This window comes from Apus apus, chromosome 26 (genome assembly GCF_020740795.1).
Source record: "Apus apus isolate bApuApu2 chromosome 26, bApuApu2.pri.cur, whole genome shotgun sequence".
In the NCBI taxonomy this organism is placed as follows: domain Eukaryota; kingdom Metazoa; phylum Chordata; class Aves; order Apodiformes; family Apodidae; genus Apus; species Apus apus.
The window spans coordinates 728078-746734 of record NC_067307.1 but is presented as its reverse complement, the minus strand read 5'-3'; positions in this window follow the sequence as shown (position 1 = coordinate 746734).

The window sequence follows — 18657 nt, the reverse complement described above, 5'->3', positions numbered from 1 at the left end:
AGCAGGAAAAGATCAGTTTAGCACCATCGTTATGCATTGACCAGCAGCCAGATGACAGACTCCAAATCTGTCTGACAGGTCTGTGCAATTCCAGAACTCAGATTCCCAGCCACCACACTCCCCATTTTCTGTACCCTTGATTCTCAGGGGGCAGTAGGAGCTAAAATGGAGACCAAAATTCTTGATTCCCACAATAGTTGATCTTTTTACTTATCATACTTTGGTGTTTTCTTAAAGAAAAAAGATCTGTGAGCAGAAGTCAGAAAGCCTCAGTTTATTCTCAAACTATAGTGTCTTGGACATTTTATTTTCTCTTCATGTTAGTCATAGAGTACTTGAGACAATCCTGATTATACGTGTTCTGTTCCTCCCCTGGAGTACTCCTGGCAGAAAAGCTCTCTTGGTGAACTCTGATCTTTGTGCTTTTTAAAAGCTGACAGCAGAGCCTGGAAAATTGCATGTTTCAGGGGAAATTACAGAGTGAGGTAACCAAGGCTGCCCTAAAGAAAAGCACCCGAGAAAACCCTGGGAGTTGGGTGGTCAGGAGCAGAATTCATGCTGCAACATCAAGAAAATGTGAGGGCAGAAACCTGGTAAGACCCTGGTTCTGTGCAAGGAGATGATGCTTTTCAGATAGGAAAGAATAAACATCTCATTATAACTGTTAGGAAAAGAATGGAAGTCTGCACAGGAAGAGAGAATGTCTGAAATACTGCATTAGAAATATTAGAAAAAAAACCCAGTCCCTCTCTGCATGCAGAGTGTTTAAAAAGGGCTTGTGAAGCAGCTGAATAGCTGACCTATGTGGTACAAATGGCTGGTTCCCATCTGTACTGGGTTTAGATGTGATGCCTGCCTGCCTCTGGTGTACTCTTTCTCTACATGATCTCACAGTTACTCTTTAAAGGAAAGACATTTTTAGGCACTCAATACTGCTGTAATTTAGTGTCGAAACAAAAAGCATGGGTCTAGTGGCAATTCATTTGCTATTGAAATAAATTCCCCCTCTTCCTGTAACAGACAGACAACATGAGACACTAAAAAGAAGAAAGTAACCTTGTGTGCAAGACTGGGAAATTTACATTATGCTTCTAAAATGTTTATTTTAATTCTATAGTGGCTCCATGTAGTGTTCAAAGTGGACTGGAGGACACGGGAAGTTTATGGCTAAGCTGTACCACTTACTATTTTTTTTGCAATATTTTTTTCTCTACCCAAGACTAAACTGAACTGTAAGGCTGAGAATGTTTGTGTTGCCTTTAAGAAATCGGAAGGAAGATTTTTTTTAAAAGTTAATATATAAAATGCTAACTTTAAAAAAAATGTTTCCTTTGGTTTACTTAGTGTTAAGTGGTTTACAAATTCAGTTGGAATTTAAAAAAACACTTTGGTGTTGCTGATTCTACAGCACCAATTGCCTCACATTTTTTTCCAGTGGAAAAAAAACCTGAAATTTTAAAGTTTCAGTTTGCTGTAATCAAGTGTATTAAGGAGGAAATGGGCTTTGCTTGCAAAGATGGAAGCTGTCCAACGCTGTAACGTTATAGCGTACAGCAATTTTTCCTGAGGGAATGCCTGTTATTTGAGGGAGAGTGAAGGAATTGAGCAGGAAAGCCTTGGGGTCTGTGGTGTGCAGGTCACTGGAAAATCCACCAATTTTCATTAATATTACGAAGTGTCTTGACTGGTTTGTATGATGCACCATTTCCTAATGGTGTTGGGATCCGAGGTTATGAGGTGAAAACATGGCACTGCCACTAAAATGGCAGCAGCTGAATGTAGGTGGAAGATGGGTTGAAAGAAATCAATGAGTATTCATTGCAATGTTATAAATGACAGAACTAATTGCAATCTTAATTACAGTGGTGTAATTCTGGAAGAATAGTTTAAGGCATTAAAGTTAGACAAATGTAACAGCTAATAAATGACTGAGATAAGAATCAGGCTATCATTTTATCTCCCTCTGTGTTTGCTTGTAATCCGAATGCGTCTGTAGCTTTAAACCAACAGATTTGTATTAGTTTATTTCAGATGTTTTTAAACAGACTACAGAATAGAAGACCAATAAACTTCAACTGGTCATCACTGGTGAATGAACAATATTATTGCTTAGCACCCAGGCACCAGAGCAGTGGTGATGTATTTTTCCAAGCAAACACAGACATTGTAATTTCATTACCGTGTTAAGTACAGTAATTGTTTGTTGTACTGTAACTGCATTCCTTTCCCCCTCAGAGCTTGTTCCCACATCACAAAATTAATCCCTGTTTTGACCAAAACTCCCATGGCACGCCTGCCAATGTGACTTCAACAGCACTGTGGCTCTGTCACCAGGCTAGTGTCATTTGGATAATCCATGGCTGTAATACATCATTTATGTGCTATTGTTTTGATGATGTATGAAAGTAATGCATCATTACAGGACTAGCAGCAGAAATATCTCAGAGACTGCCATGCCAGGGGATTGGTATAAATGCAGATAAGAGATTAGTTATTTATAGGAGCTGAAAAAGAGGTGGGTTAGAAGGGGAGTGAGGAGAATATAACCTAGGGATGTTGTGCTTTTTATAGAGGTACCTAGATAAATAGGAGCTGCAGATGTTTATTAAATCCTAAAATTTAGGATTTAAAGGACAAGAAAAGGGAGAGTTCACTCACCAGTGATGGTCACAGGCAAAGCAAACTCGACTTGGGGTCCTTCACGACCTCCTCCTGTTGTTACAACCCGCCATCCCGAGTCCCTGGGGCGGGCGCAGCCCCTCAGGGCCAGAGGTTGCTCAGAGACCCTCAGAGCCACGGGCTGCTGCGGGCACGGCCCCCTCCCCTGCCGCGGGCTCCTCAGGGCTGCGGGTCCGTGTCTGTCCCGGCAGCTCCTCAGGGCTGCGGGTCCGTGTCTGTCCCGGCAGCTCCTCCGCTCCAGCCCCGCCGTGACCCTCCAGGGCCTGCCCGGGCACAGCTGCCCCTCAGCACGGCCTGCGGGGGAACCTCTGCTCCGGCACCTCCTGCCCTGCTTCCTCACAGACCTTGCTATCCCTGCTCAGGTGTTGTTCTCATCTCCCCCTTCTCCTCCCCCCGGCGGGTCTTTTTAGCCGTTTCCTTTCAGTGTTTCTTCAGTACGATATTCACAGAGGCCTTCCCGCCCTCGTTGGTGGCTCGGCCCGGTCCTGAGGCGGCTGGGGAGGTGGGAAGGCGGGAAAGCTCCGGCAGCTCCTCACAGGAGCGGCCTGGTGGGCTCTTCCCTGTTACCACAGACCCAGCTCCAGGCTGTTTTGTGCCCACTGCTAATATAAGTAATTATTAAAATAGCATTTTTAATAGGGGGTCCTTTCATTTAATACTGTACACTCTGATAGTGGAAGACTACCATAAAGAAATTGAAGGCTAAAGCCCTGATGGAGTTTGACACTTAAATACACATGGTTCAGCCACCTGCAGCCACTGGAAGCCTCTCTGGGATTAAGGTCCTTATTGAACCTCAGCATCAACCCTGTAAGTGAATCTGACACAATATAATTATTTAAATAACTTGGCACAAATTGTGCCTTTTGTTCTACTGGTAGAAGTACAGTGTGTGTGAAGATGGATTGCCTCTGGATATCTCAGAGGTTACTTTTTTTTTTTTTTTTTTTTTTTTAAAGAAAGCTGTGTAGAGAAACCTTTGATTTTATATGGGGTTATTTAATATTTTGGATTTCCTGTTGCTTTTCAGTTCAGTGCCAGCAATCTGACTGGTCTGGTGACATCTGTTCGCATTGCCTCAGTTACCGTCCCAAAGCAGCCAGGTTTAGTAGGCTTTCTGCAGCCCAAAATTGTACCTAATTTCTCTTTTTCTTGTTTCTAACAAGCTGTAGCTTCTTGCCTTTGACTGCTTGTCCAAGTCTCTCTCTTCAGCTCTCTTTTCATTTTGAACCAGAAAGTGAAAAAGCCTTTCAGACTCAGTCTATCTCAAGTGATTACAAAGTCGATTGTTCTTGGATTTCTTTTCAGTGTGTCTCAGGATTCCCGGTTTCTATTTTCACTTTTTGACCACTAATTCTTTCTTTGGTAAAATGCCTGTCTGTGTTGCAGCCCAACTGATTTGCAGTAATCAAGGACTAGCACCTAGGTAATAGGATACAGACATCATTACATGATGGGCAATACCTTCAGTGCAAGCTTAGAGATCTGAGATTGTTTTTTTGAGGAGAGAAGCTGGTCAGAAAAATGTCTGAAACATTATTAGGACATCTTGATATTCCACTGGAGTAGCTCTCTGAGATGTAATCTTACTTTTGGGGTGAAGAAACATTTCTTTACGGTTAAACAGGCTTTAAGGCTTAGAAGTTTGTTTTTATTCTTGCTCCATATAACTCCAAGTCATAACTCCAACTCTTACTGAACTTTGGTTCTGACTGATCTGAAAAATGTGGAAAATGAAAATTAAGAACTTTGGACAAGGTTTTCATAGAGCTTAGGTCAGCTTCAGAATTGGAATAAAAGAGATGATGTCCGTTGATAATAAGAAGTGAAAAATCTCAACTGTGTGATGCATCTAAAAATTTGGACCTGGATGATGTTTGGTTACTTTTTTTTTTTTTTAAAATGAAGTAAATTTAGCTTTTTCCTTCAGGTGTTTAGTTGTCTAGTCATCCTTTTGACATAAGGGGCATTTTGAGTTCAGGTTTGGGTGGGAAAGGGTTGTTGGCAAAAACAAAAGCTGTTTCTTTGAGAAGCAGGTTGCAAGTGATGTGGTCTTTACTACTGCCTTATCCCAACTTCCATTTTTACTCAATAGGAACTAAATTAGCACACCTTGGAGAGGGAGGATAGCACTTGCAGCTTTTCACGTGGAATGATTATGTATATTCCTTTTCATTGCCACAAACCAGAGAGCTTTTCATTTTGATATCGGGAAGCGATGCACGTAGGCTGAAGGTAATGGTTACCCTAGCTGCACTGTGAGCCTCCATCTGTGCAGGGTGTGTGTTCTTCAGCTGCTTGGAGCATGACCACAGGGGTTGGCTTACTTCATTGGCATAAAATATTTCATGTGGCATTCATGGTATTTCCATTGTAAATTATGAATGGGCCCTGCTAATTTTTGGGGCAAAGATTGTTGTTTAATATGCTTGTGCACTGCCTTGCAAGGGCCTTTGTCCTCCCAGTGGAGGTCCAGAGGTGTTGCTGTATTTCAAAAAGTACTCTCTGGTTGCTTCCTCTCTGTCCTCAGTCTCTTTCATCTGCTTGTTGATCTCATTCACCTGCTGCTTTTCTTTGTATTCCTTGTTTTCTCTTTTCTCTTCAAACAGTATAAACATGAAAGCAATGTAAGCTAATCCTCACCTCGCACCTGCACCCTCAAAACAAATCCTGTTTAGAACAAGCAAAGCAGTCCCTTCCTGAATGTTATCTCAGGGCTTCAGTCACTCAGTTTGGCTGCTGTGTGTGATGCCAGTTCAGGTTTTGGCAGCTCAACTTGTATAGATTTCTGCGTACGATGATCCCTGCAAGGTAGCCGTGACTGGCATATAGTCATGCAGAACAGAAATAACTTGTCTGGCATCCATCTCTTTCTGGTGTTTTAAGTGACACCAGCAGCCCTGGAGAATGTTAATACTAGAAGATGCAGACTTAACAAGTGTAAGTGCAAATTTCGGAGGCTGTTCAATGATTGCGGCTTAGTTGTCCTGTGGATATGCAATAAGAATGCAAAATAAAACTAAGGTACGTGGAGTTTCATAAAGATGATGGCTCAGATCTCAAATTCTCTGAGTGCAAAACCTGGCACCAAGAAGGGAGTGACTAAACAGGTACTCTTTGCATCTGCAGTACTTGGAGGCTGTCTGCATTGAGAAACAAAAAAAAAATATATAAAAAGAAAATAAAGCTGTTAGGGTTTTTTTTTTATTTTTAAAAACGAAATAGTGATGAAAGATTTAAGATGTGGCTTTTGATGAAAACGAGCTACAATCAAGTTCCTCTCTTTGGATTAATTTGGAGCTACTGTTGCTAACTCAGTACCATAAAATTATAGAAACTAAAAGGTCAAATTGTATTGCAAAGTTTGACTGGGAAAGTGTAGTTTGGCATGAGTTCCAGGTGAGAAATTCTGCTTATGCACATCAGCTCGGCTGACTTCAGGACATTTCTGAGTGTTCCTGAAGAAGTCATTCCCTTTACACTCACTGAGGTAGGTGATTAATGCCCGAGTGTCCAATTTGAGCCATTTTTGAGGTAAATATTCAAAGTTGCTTTGGATTATGCAATAAGAAAGCAATAAATAAACCCTCACCAGTCCCATTTCAGGCCCAGCGTGAGATTTTAATGGAATTGAACTGGTTCATAGTATTTGTCCCAACTCACTGCACAGGACTGAGTTGTACTGAGACACAACAAATATTAAATGCTCAGACTGCAAGTAGCTTGAAGTTACCAACCCAAAACTTAGTACTGTATTAAAAAAAAGGAAGGAGAGAGGGGAAAAAATAACTTTGTTTTCAGTCAAAAGATTAAACATCTTTTGCTTTTTACTTTCTAGTATTTTTCTCTCTCAGGATCAAACTTGATCCCTTGTTCTGTATTTTTAGGTGCCTTTAACATCTGCTTTCCCCTCAGTTCAATTTACTAGACCTAAAGGATTGCTATTTAAAATACACACATAGGGCATTTTGTGTTTTAATTGTCTGAGTGTCACCTAATGAAGAAAGAAATGGACGAAGGGAGGCTCTGATTCTGAATATTTGTCACAGGAGAATAATTTCATTTTAAATCACTGGTTCTAGCCACTGTAATTTTTTGAGAAAGTGGACAAAATTGTTTACCTTCCTGTCTATTCGGCAAACTACAGTTGAGGGTTTGAAATTACATGTAATTTTTTTCCCTGGTACTGGGAGTGGACCCAAGGCTAATTAACACTGCATGAATATGTTTATCTGGAAGAATCACATCATGGAAATGAGGATAAAACCAGGAGATTCACTTCTTTTTTTTAATCTTTGACAGAAAGCCCTGTTAACTGTTCTCCTTTGTTCCTGTGAGTTGGCATTGCATAGGTGATTTCCTTGAAAAAGGTATTTTTAATGTAAATTGAAATATGGGGTTTTCAGGGTATTTAGAATGTTTTTAAACTGAGGAATCAGATAATGTATTTTTAGCCTAGGGAGCAATTTTGTAAGCAGTTGTCTTAGCATGCTCCCAGTCTGTAGGATTTCTTTCTATAAATCATCCTAGGAAGCTTTTTGTATGGCTGAGGTGTAGGCAGATAGGAACAGGAGGTGATCCAGGCCAAGCTGGGCTCCAACCCTGGCTCAGGATGTGCTGGTTTTAGCTGGGTTCACATGTAGGCAGAACGTGAGTGGTCGCCGAGTTTTCATGTGCTTGACTTCTTTCACCTGCTTCTCAAATGGTGAGGTCCAGCAAAGGAGAATAAGCTTCTGGGTCATGGCTGTGACCTGTACGTGGCGAATGATTGTGGAAAGGCCAGTAGCAGCAAGTGGTGCTTGTATTTCATGTGTCAGAGGAGCTGTCTGATTACAGGCAGATGGCCAACGCTTCAGTTGGTATTCCTCCTTTTCCCCCCTCACTTTCACCAGAAATTTCACTCTTAGCAAAACTGGAGTGAGTCTGTGTAGTTGTCGTTTAGTGTGCCCTAAGCTGAACTTTCTTACAATAGCACTTGGTATTCTGGTTTATGGGATGTGAGTTTTAGTTTCTTCTTTTTTATAGAATATGAAATAAAGGTCCATCAAGAGACAGTGTAACAGTTGGGCCTCCCACATAGCACAGGTCAGAAGATTACATCTATTAACTTAATACTGCAAGTGTTAATTACCATGCACAGAATGTGCTTAATTGTCTTTTCATAGATGTTATTGTTTAGTACAATGCACAAGTTTATTTTCATCACCTAGAGTGGACTTATTCTTATCTTGTGCAAATACATTTTGGGCAAAGATGCTCTGGCAAGCCATCATATTTTAGAAACACTAAGGAACTTGCAGATAATAGGGACAGAAACTCCACAGGTGTTTCTGGTGGAGTAATTCACCTTTTTGTGAAGGGAAGCCATGGCAGAGAGACATATGAAGCTGTCTTTATTCTCTCCCTTTCAGGAAATTCTCCTCCAAGTTTGATTGGTTTTTAGTAATACCATTCAAAATCAGAAGCAATACAATTTAAGTGAATATGGTTACAGTTTTGTAAAAGTGATGAAAGAGCCCACTAAAGTGGGGAGTGGGGTTGTTTGCATCCTAGCAAATGATCTGGCAGCTACTTTAAGTGTTTTATTCTTTGGCAAGTGATAACAGCTTAATTTTCTGCTGCTTTTCTGTGATTTTATATTGATGCTTTTTTCAAATTCAGCTTTTTCACACAAAAAGAGCAAGTGCTTTATCTTTCATGAAGAAAACATGGGTGAACACCTCCCATTTTATAATTAGAAGCAGGAAAAGAGGAATAAATTTCAGGGAGGAGGACAGATGTTTCTAACAGGAACCAAAAGTATAAAGGGTTGGATCATACAAAAATTGTAAGAAAAGGAAAAAAGATTTTTGGTACTTTGAACACTTAGTCTGATTGTCCCTTTGGCATTTTCTAACAGACTCAGATGAAAATCATACCAAGGTAGCAAAGGTTCTATCAAAGTGCAGTGATTGGAACTTTCCCATAGAAATAGAATATTTTTGCAGATTCTATTCAAAGTTCAGGTTAACTCATCTGTTAATGCTTGAACTTTATGCTTTGCTGTAAATCCCACATACCTAGAAAAAACAAGTTTTTTTTTCTTTCACTTTCTGCACATATTTTATTTTTTCTGGTGGTTCCACTACATTAATCTTATATATCTTTTCATTTTAGCTGGTTTAGCTTGTACTTGAAATGCAGGGCATCTGTATTCACAATTCATAAAGTATCCTTCCCAGTAGTCTAAGCAGAAAATCTCAATTGCCAGATGCCATGTTAAGAAGAGCAGAGCTGGGGGAAGAAGGGTTGGGAGTCTTCATGTCCTTGGAGTTGAGCATCTCAATCCACCAGAGAAATCTTCCTAGATGTAAGGCAACCGTCAGGAACCTGAGAACAAAATGTTCAGTTCTCCACTCAGCCACGGTACCCAGCGTGACCCCAGACAAGGCTTTTACCTTCTGAATTTCAATTCCCTCCATATCAACATCATCTTTCCCAGTTCAGAGTTAGTGTCAGGCTACATTTGTTAATGTTAATGAGATGCTTAGGTACTACTCATAGCCTAACGAGTCCTGAAGGGTAGTAGAACAGTTCAGAAAGAAAAACGGATGGTGGGACGGGAGGGAGAGGCTCATCAGTATAATTGTATTTAATTTCTAAGCAGATTAATGACATAGGCCAGGTACCACTAACAAAATCCTCCTTGAAGAAATTATACACTGCTTCACAGTGTTTGCAGGAGCAGGTTGCCTGGTTTCTAGTTATTTGGTGTGAATTATAATTGCCTTTTTAAGGTAAGTTTCGGGTTTGTAAGCCAGAAGCATGTGTCACAGCAAATACTTTTATGCCTTTGATCAGTGGTTCTCCCCTCAAGATAAAGGATTTGCAAGCAGATTGTCCTGTGAATTGTTATTAAATTGCACTCTTGAACATTTTGCCAGGGACTGGAAAGGAAGGCTGTCTCTGAAACATTGTTAATGAAATACAGTTATATGAAGTGCTAAACATTTTTTGTGTTTGTTAACAACTAGCTTTTTGTAAGAAGTTCAGTATGTGTTACCTGAAGGCCTTTTATCCAGCCTGTTCACCTCTCAGGCTTTCCCACTTTTTGGGCTTGTGTAAAAGCTGAGGAATTGGTTTCACTCCATTTACTAACCCTTGAGTCAGGTCTCTTTAGGCAAATACACTATTACTTTCAGGTGGGCTTTTGACCCCAAAGTTCATACTGGCTAGTACTGATGTGCTTGAATATCCCTGTTGCACAAATACTATTGATTTGCTTTTTGTGTGGAGCAGTGTGGCATGTTTGATTTGGATGTACAATTCTGGCTTTGGAAAAAATGCTCCAAATCTGAATATAGTCATTGCAGTTGATGCACAGCACAATCAGGAACACTAGTACCATGGATGTTATTAGGGGGTGCCTCTTTTAAAGGCACCAGCCTCATTTTGAGGAGCCCTGAATGAAAGAGGAATAAACTTTATATACAGTTGTGAGCTGTGTGGTTGAGGTACGCACTGACCCCCCATCCAGTCAAGCATGCCTCTGTGTAAGTTTTCCATGGTGTGTGTATGATTAAAAGGACTACAGATGTATAGTATAGAAAGGGGCACATTGTCACTTGTTTCAAGTGATGGATTGAATACTTAGCTTTAGTTTTTCTTGAATATTGAATAGGTGCCTGGCAGAGTATGGGCTAGGCTCCACTGAAAAGCAGTCTTCCTGAATTCATCTCTTCAAACTCCCATCCTGCATGTCTGTCAGGTTTTGCTAACTGTCCTGTGTTGTTTTGCAGAGACCACTTGGTGTAGCTGCTTCAGCTAATGTTGTACTGCTGTTATAATCTGCCACACACAGTGTTCTGCAGATAAGCGTGTTTAGCAGTTCCCTTCTTCCATCTTGCACCAAGATTAGTCCAGAAAGCAAAACATTCAAAGCAAACAAGCTGTCAGGGACCTGCTGTTTCTGTGAAAGCTGAGGCAACTGTACAAGGAGCAAATGCAGGATCTCCTTTGGTTGTGCTCTGATTTGAATAATTCAGTTAGAAATGACATCAGCAGTTCAGCTTGTGATCTAAACAAACATTACTTCAATATCCACAGATGCCCTTTCACACCAGTACCTGATGAGGGGAATGGTTCTTCCAACTCTTTGCTGAAGTTCAGTCACCCCAAAGTGAGATTGGAGTGTACAAGAGTTAGAGAAAATAAATGTCTTCCATGGGGAAGCCAGCTCCTTAAAAATCAGACAAAACTTACATTGAACTGAGGCATGGTGTTTCAGTGAAATGTGAATTTTAATCTCAAGTCAGAGGACAGTCAAGGCCTTTAGGATTCAAATAAAACAGTCAAACCAACTGTTACATAATGCTTTCTTCTTCCATTAAGAAAACATTTCTTTAAACATGGGGGTTCTTTAATGACTATGTTCAATTGCTTGAGGGAACCTGTGCATAATGAAATCTTTTTAATGTATAGTGTGAATAGTTCTGTTATCATACGGATTTCCAATTTGTAATTAAGCACCTTTAAAAAACTGGTCAGAATTAAAGTGTTGGTGCTTTTGTGAATAGTCTTAATTTCAGTCAGCTTCTGGTGCTTTATGCATGGAGAATATTAAAAGACACTTAGTCATTCATGGAAATATATGCATGGTATATAAAGGCCAGAGTCAAAAGGATAGGTGAGGAATAGCAGTCAGAGGTGCCAGTTCTTTAGGAAGGAAAGATTTAACAGTTCTCAAGAGTTACTTCAAAAGCACTACAATATGTATGTTAATATAATCTCAGATAATTATCTTTCTTTAGCTAATTTGGGGTTCAGTAATTAAGTGGCTGAAAACTCAAAAACCCTGCACATATTTTATGTGGGCCAACTTTATCAGCAAATTATTTTTATATGCCTTTTCTTTGTGCCAAGTTGAGTATTCTCATTTGTCTTGAAGGAACCTGAATGTCTGATTTGGGTTTTTTTTAGGCGTGGGTGTATTTTGGTGGTAGGTTTTTTTTTGTATTTTTAGTTCACTTCCTACATAAATGTCAAACAGATGCTAATTTGAGTGGTAGCCTGCTATATTAATTACTGCACATAATGAATCTCCAAAAATGTAATAAAAGACTAATTGGTGTCAATAAAAGTAACACTGACAAATGCCTTCATGTACAATATAAGCAATGTTTGGTATCACATAATCAAGAGGGAAAAAAAATTCCACCTCCCATGGGGGAGTTCTCTTGCCATTTGATTTTCCCTGGGAAGAAGGCTTTGGCTGGCTCCTAAACAAGTGAGACAGCGAACATGTGAAGTACAGGTGTTCATCAGCCTTGTTGACTGTTTGCATTTGGTTTTATTGATTTCTGCCTAGGAGTATTTGTTTTAAGCTTCAAAAGAATTTGAGCTGTGACAGTGTGATATTGAAATTAAAGATGATGACACCTTGGCTGTTGTATTTCTTTCCTGCTGTCAAAGAAATGTATCATGTGGTGGTGTCCTGGTTCATGTTCCCTAGACAGACATGGAGCTCACAGCATTCCCAGTGCTCATCAGACAACTGTTGTAATTCTGTATCATCCTTTTCTCTTTCTCCAAAGCTCAGGGCCTCTGACAAGCATGGGGAAGGCAGAGATGGTTGCAAAGGAGATGCCAAGAGTGAGGAAAGGAGAAAAACAGCTTTGGAATTTTTATTCTGCTTTCCTGTTTCCTGCACTTCAAATCCATATGTGTTGACATGTTCTGTTCTCATTGCTTTGCCAAAAAGTCTTTTCTCCAAATGTATTAGCATCCAGCTGCCTAGGCTTTCTTACACCATTCTCTTTTGCTCATCAGGCTCTCGCCATGGGATTTGCTAATAGCTTGAGCATGAGTTATCAAGGTCAATGTAAAAATAATGTGCTCATATGTGGAATTTCTTGTTTTTCTAGTGGCACTAGTAAGGTCTCAGTTACAACCATACTGCCTTATCTGTCTTATGCTGACATTATATATTTCACAGTTTAGGATAATGTTTCTGACATGTTCTTTATTTCCTTTACTTAAGGCTCCCAGTAATTTTATTTTTTTTTTCCTATTCTCCACAGCTTTCTTTTGATGGTTCATTAGCCCTGGAGCCTGTCCCTTCTCTGCTCCTCTGTCCTCAGACACATTTCACTTCACTCTTCTGATTGCTCTTGTGTTCCTCTCCTAAAGTAAAACCTTACCACTCTGATGAGATTTCAAATGAGATTTGCAAAGAAACAGAACATCAGAAACATGCAGGAAAACTCTGGGTGCAAAGAACAAATTGAACAATCTGGGTAGTTTACCCTTTCTTTTTATCCCCTATCCCAACTTAAATATCAATACTAACTGAATTTTTCCTAAAATCAATCCAAAGCTTACTCAAAGCTTGAGTTTTTATTTGGTTCTTGCTTTTGCCTTTTATCCACAGCCTTCTTTTCCCTCTGCCCCCAACCTATCCCTGCTAGTGGAATTCAGAGGGCCTCCAGCAGACTTGTTTCAAGTTCACTGGTTCCCTTACTGTCCATTAGACAGAAATTCACTTACTCTCCCCCTCTTTTTGCCACTGACCTGCTCTATTACCTCCCCTTTACTTATTATACTTCATTATAACTGTGATGGATTCAAGGCAGAGATGGTCCCATAGGATGTGTGTCTGTACCACACCAAGGATCCAGAGCTGTGACTGAAATTTTTATTGCTTTCAGTAATTCATATCCAAGTAGTAATTGGTAGAGGAATGGAGACTGGGAACAGGCTGAAATAAAAATAAAATTCATAGGCTTAGTCCTTTTTTTGGTTCTCTCCTAGAACAGTTTTCCAAAAGGAATATGTACTTGTTTCTTATGTGTTCTTACGGCTGTGTGTGTGTGCAGATTTATTTTAAATTTTCATATTCATGCTCTTGCTCAATGATGCAGATAACTAATTTAGCAAAAGGCATAATATCCAGAAGTGGTTTTTAGCATCCTTACATATGTGCAAAATGCTTGGTACTTGGGTCTCTAATTTTGTCTGTAGCCTTTAGCTACTGGAGTATTATTAATAAGATCTGTGTTGTGTATCTGCAGATGTTCCAAGATCTTTTTTCATGGGGAGTTATACAGCATACTAAATTTTCATGCAAGGAGTCTTTCCACCACAAAGGTATAAAATCAGAAAACTTGGATTAATCCACCAAGGCAATGGAAGGAATATGGTTATTTTAGGCAATAACTTTAATAGAATAGGCATATACATAGCAATAAACGTCCCCTCAGCTTTACAAAGAGCCTGGCAAGGGTCACAGCACAAGGTGTTTATTACTGTAAGAGTCATTAGTGCTGAGAAGACAGATTTCAAGGCATTTGGATTGTCACTATCAAATGTCATCTTTGATATAAAAATGTAAATTTCACAAGTATCTGTCGACTCTTTGTTATAATTTAATTATCAGAACAAGCACTTTTTCATCTAGCGGATGCTGCTCTCAGCAAATTGAAAAAGGAGGCAATTAGCAACTGCCAGTTCCCAACTATATGGGACTGTTGCAGCTTCTTCTTTTGACAGGTGCTTGGAGTGATGTTCCTGTATGGGATAAGCCTAAAAACGTACATTCTGCTGGAGTTCTTCCACTTCAGGCTCAACCACTGACTTAGGGACTTAGCCAGCCTTGTTGATGGTGGGCAGCATTGGCAAGTATGAGGCAAAAGTAGATTCAGGTGAGACTTTGACTTGTTTACAAAATCTGCTTGAGCGCATTTTGTAGACTTAGGGCTTGGTTCACCTTTGTTTGTGACTCTGAGCTGGCTGGAGTTATTCCTCTGAGCTGGCAGGAGTTGTTCCTTACTTTGGCAGGGGTTATTTTTCTGCCTCCATATAAAACCTGTGGAGGCTCTCCTGTGCATCAAGTATTTCAGAAACCTGCTGTGAAACTTGCTTTGATACATTTTTGGAGCCCAATATTTCATCAAGGCTGTTAATGCTTGTCTTTATTACATCTTTTAAATCTTGGGACTACTTCTCTGTCGTTCATTTCTTGATTAGTGTTTCCCAGGTAGAGAAATAATTAACAATCGTCTTTGAAACCAGGAAACACATAACCACTTATAAAATGAAGAAATAAAAATTATTGAACCAAATCATGCAGGTGAGATTTGTCAGGGATTAGCAAATGAATTGATTTGTAGCCTGAATTCTGTCACCAACTTTATAGAACCAAACACTTTATGAAGACGACTCCTGGATGTGAATTATGCTTTTTACTTGTTATTTTTTTGTAGTGCATATATGTTATTTCTTTAAATGTGGGTTTTGCACTTTAATTGCAAAATTTCACTTCAATTCCAGTAAAAATTGAAGGTCCCCATTCTCCTGAGACTAAAAAAAACACCCAAAAAAGAGAAAAACTCCAAACCCTAACAACCCACCCATTGCGCCACAGGAAACCTGTGTAGTTCGGTCAGTTTGTATCTACAGCATTTTTATCCAACACTTCAGAACAGAAATAAGAAAATAGTGCCTATTTAATATTAAAGCTTTTTATAATTTTCCTCTTACTAGAGGAAATAGAGTCATAGGGTGATGTGGGTGCTTGATGTTTACAGGTCAAGGACAGACGTGCTTTTTCTGGCTAATACAGTCTTAAGGTGTAGGGATTTAAAGTGTGGAGAGATTTCTGAGCCTCCAGTATTTGTCAGGTAGGTATACGAGGAAGAAAAATAATCCTGATAATTTGTATTTGTGTTACTCTGACATGTGCCATAGATTATACTAACTGAATGGTTTATGGAAATGAAGCCAAACAAATGGCAGTAAAAGTGTTATGCACACTAAGTGACACCTGCCAGAAGCTGACTGACAAAGTATAATAAATAGTTGATATATCCTGTAAATATGTGACACTAGGTCAAAATCTATTTGAATCACAAAGTAGCTAGAGCATAATAAAGTTTCACAGCACCATTTCAATTTCACCCATTTGCTTATGATATTTTATTGGGATCTTTTAACTATAGATTTTTTGAGCTCTAAATTCACAGTTTAAAACATGAGGCTTCAAAAAGTGTCAAAGGACTGATTCCTTTAGATGTGAAAGATAGGTTTTAATCTCCTAGTGTTTATAATTTCCCATCTTTTTAGCACAGCTACATCTTGTGCTGAAAGCTTTCCAATGAATCAGTGTCTCCTGGAATGGAAGGGAAAGTTGTAAACTGCAGCCTCTTTGAGCATCACTTGAAATACTGAGCAGGGTATATAACTGAAAGGCAGGGAAACAGAACAGGAGGAACCCAGGAAGAAATTAAATGGGAGCAACAAGCCCAAGGGAGGGATGTGGTTTTTTTGTTGAATTGTTTTAGATGAAATTTGGGTGAAAGCAGTGATTTGTGCCATCCAGTAGTCAACCCACGATCAAAGCAGCAATAGCTGATTTTGTAGTAACTTGCCTTCAGGAAAAGGTTCCTTAGGCCTCATTGTTAAGGTTGATGCAGGTCATATGGTAGTTCTTTAGAGAAGGAGGTTGCAATACTGGCTGAGATTAATCAGCTGCTTCTCTCCTGGAGAAAGCTGAAATCACCTCCCAGAGCAGAGGGATGCTCTTGCAGCAGCAGCGGGAGGGAAAGTGTGGTTGAGAAAATAGAAATAAGGAGGCAGGAGCAGCTTTAACTTTTTTGAGCAGAAAGTTGATTGATGTTGAAACAATAAATGCACCCCTGGAGGCAGGGACAGAAATGCAGAAATTTGTATGCTACTCTGTAGATAAAAAAGCTTATGAGGGGAAAAATGGAGCCTGCAGCAGGTTCTAGTGCTATGTAAGTGTTGCTCTGCAGCAGAATTATTGTTTATTTTTTGGTATCTCCCTAACTGAAAATGTTCCCTGTAAGTCTATCCCCGACACATGTTAACAGGTACCACAGAGTAACAAGAGCACTGTATTAAATGTTATGCTCACTCCTTTTGAATTTATTTTGAATGCTTTTCATTGCTTTATTGAGTTAAGTAGTTACTTATGCCTCTACCTGCTGTAAAACATGAACTGCGCTCCCCATTCTGGGTGATTTGTTTTGGGGGGGTTGCAGTGAAGTGCAGATAATGTTGAGAAGGAGAGTTTCAAACGTGTGTGGTTTTTATCCTGTTTCAAATGTCTAGAGGCTTGTTTCATCTCAAAATTAGTGTGAAGGCATGCAGGAATCCCACATACAGACTTCATCTGGAAGGATCACAAGTCCAACATAGAATTTGTTAGTGCCCTATAGGGAAACTTTGCTGCTTGCTTTTAGTAGTGCAGTTATTCTCCTCGTCTTCTGGGTTGGTTATTCACACAGTAATAATAAAAATTTTCTTTAGATTAGCAGTGAAAAGAAGTAGAAAGAAAATCTGATATACGGGCTGATTGCATTGCCAGGGAAGTGCTGAAGCTAGTAGAATATTGTAGGGACAGAAACTGTCTCAATGCTATTTAATTTGAACTCATAAAAGCTGGTTGGTTATTCTGGGCGTGCATGTCTCCCTGCACAATTAGATCTATGTTTGCCCTTGTTCTGTTTGTGAAATAGCCAAGTGAGGTTTAAATTCTTTCTGCCACAGCAGCTTATTGCCAATGTAACTAAGCCTGAATTAAAGGAATAGACTTTAATGAAGTTCATGCACCTGATTATTTTTAGTTGACCATTAGAAGCTTTGTCCAGTTCAGTTCCTAGTGAACAGGTATCCAAGTCACAAAACCTGCCATTACTAACTGGGCCCCTTGTTGCAGTCATAACACTGTTTCCAATAATTCAGTGGCCCAGGCGTTTTAACTCCTCTCTAGGCAAATGCTCAATAGCCTCCAGTGGTATTTGCTCTGAGCACTGGGACTCACGTGGCAGAGAAACTTAGATGAATGGCTAAGTAGTAGGGTGGAAAGCAGTAAGAGGTGTTTGTGTGATCTCCCTCCTTGTAAAGCTAAATGACAGCGTCACTGCCTTCAATGACATCTCTACAAATACTGAGCTGTGTGTCAGCACGAAGGGATGTTTTCCTGGCAATATCTCAGCTGTTTTGCTGCTCTGAGTCACGAAGCAGCTGGGAGCCTGTTTGACCAGAGAGACTATTGGTGTAACATGATGATAATTTCTCTTCCATCATCCAGTCTCACCCTTCTCCCCTTTCCCAGAGGCAGGAGACGCTGGTCACCTCCTCCTGCTGCTCAGCCCCTGGGGCTGTGATGCATCTCTTAGCAGCAGTTGACATCTTGGCTGGGTCTGGAGATCCACCTAAGGCAGATCTTCAAGGGTGATCAGTGCTGGATATACCAGGATGTCTTGTACTAATTAGTTAAAGGGTAATCTGTACAGATGTTTTCTATCTACATGAAGCTCAATACCACTTCAAATCCAGGCTTGTTCTCTTTTAAGCTATTATTACCTCTTGAGCAGATTTTGCAGGCTCCAGCATGCAGAAAAACAAGCCAATAAGAGCTAAGTTTGGGAATTTGTTTTCAGTGCATGTAGAATTAAGCACATGCTGTATTGTGGCTTGAAATTCTGTCCTGATTTAAAGCAATTGGGTTATATCAGCGGACACGATTATGATATTCCTTTGAATTCACACTGCTGTCTTCTGGTAGAAAGACACTAAATATTTCCCTCCAAGTTTTAATCTCCTTTCACCTTCTTTCTCATTTTTGTAACTTCTGTTAATCCCTTTAGTTTCTGCTTACTTTACTCCAACAGATTTTTCTTTATGTGGGGGAGAAAAACAGTTTTTTAGTGCATGGCTTTCAGTTCTAAGTCAGTAGCAGATTTATTTGTGTTTCCAGCAGTGTGATACAGATAGTTTTGTTTATATTTTGATCAAATACTGTCCAGGTACCTGGTAACTGAAAGGATATTTAAGCAAATAAATCTCACCCTTGCCTAGAAAGAGAAATAGTACTGGAAAGAGATTAGATTTATTCAGGTTTGTGGACAATATATAGGGGAATCTAAGGTTTATTTCTTCTATGCAGTTGGTAGAGTTAAAATTGACAATAGTTATGCA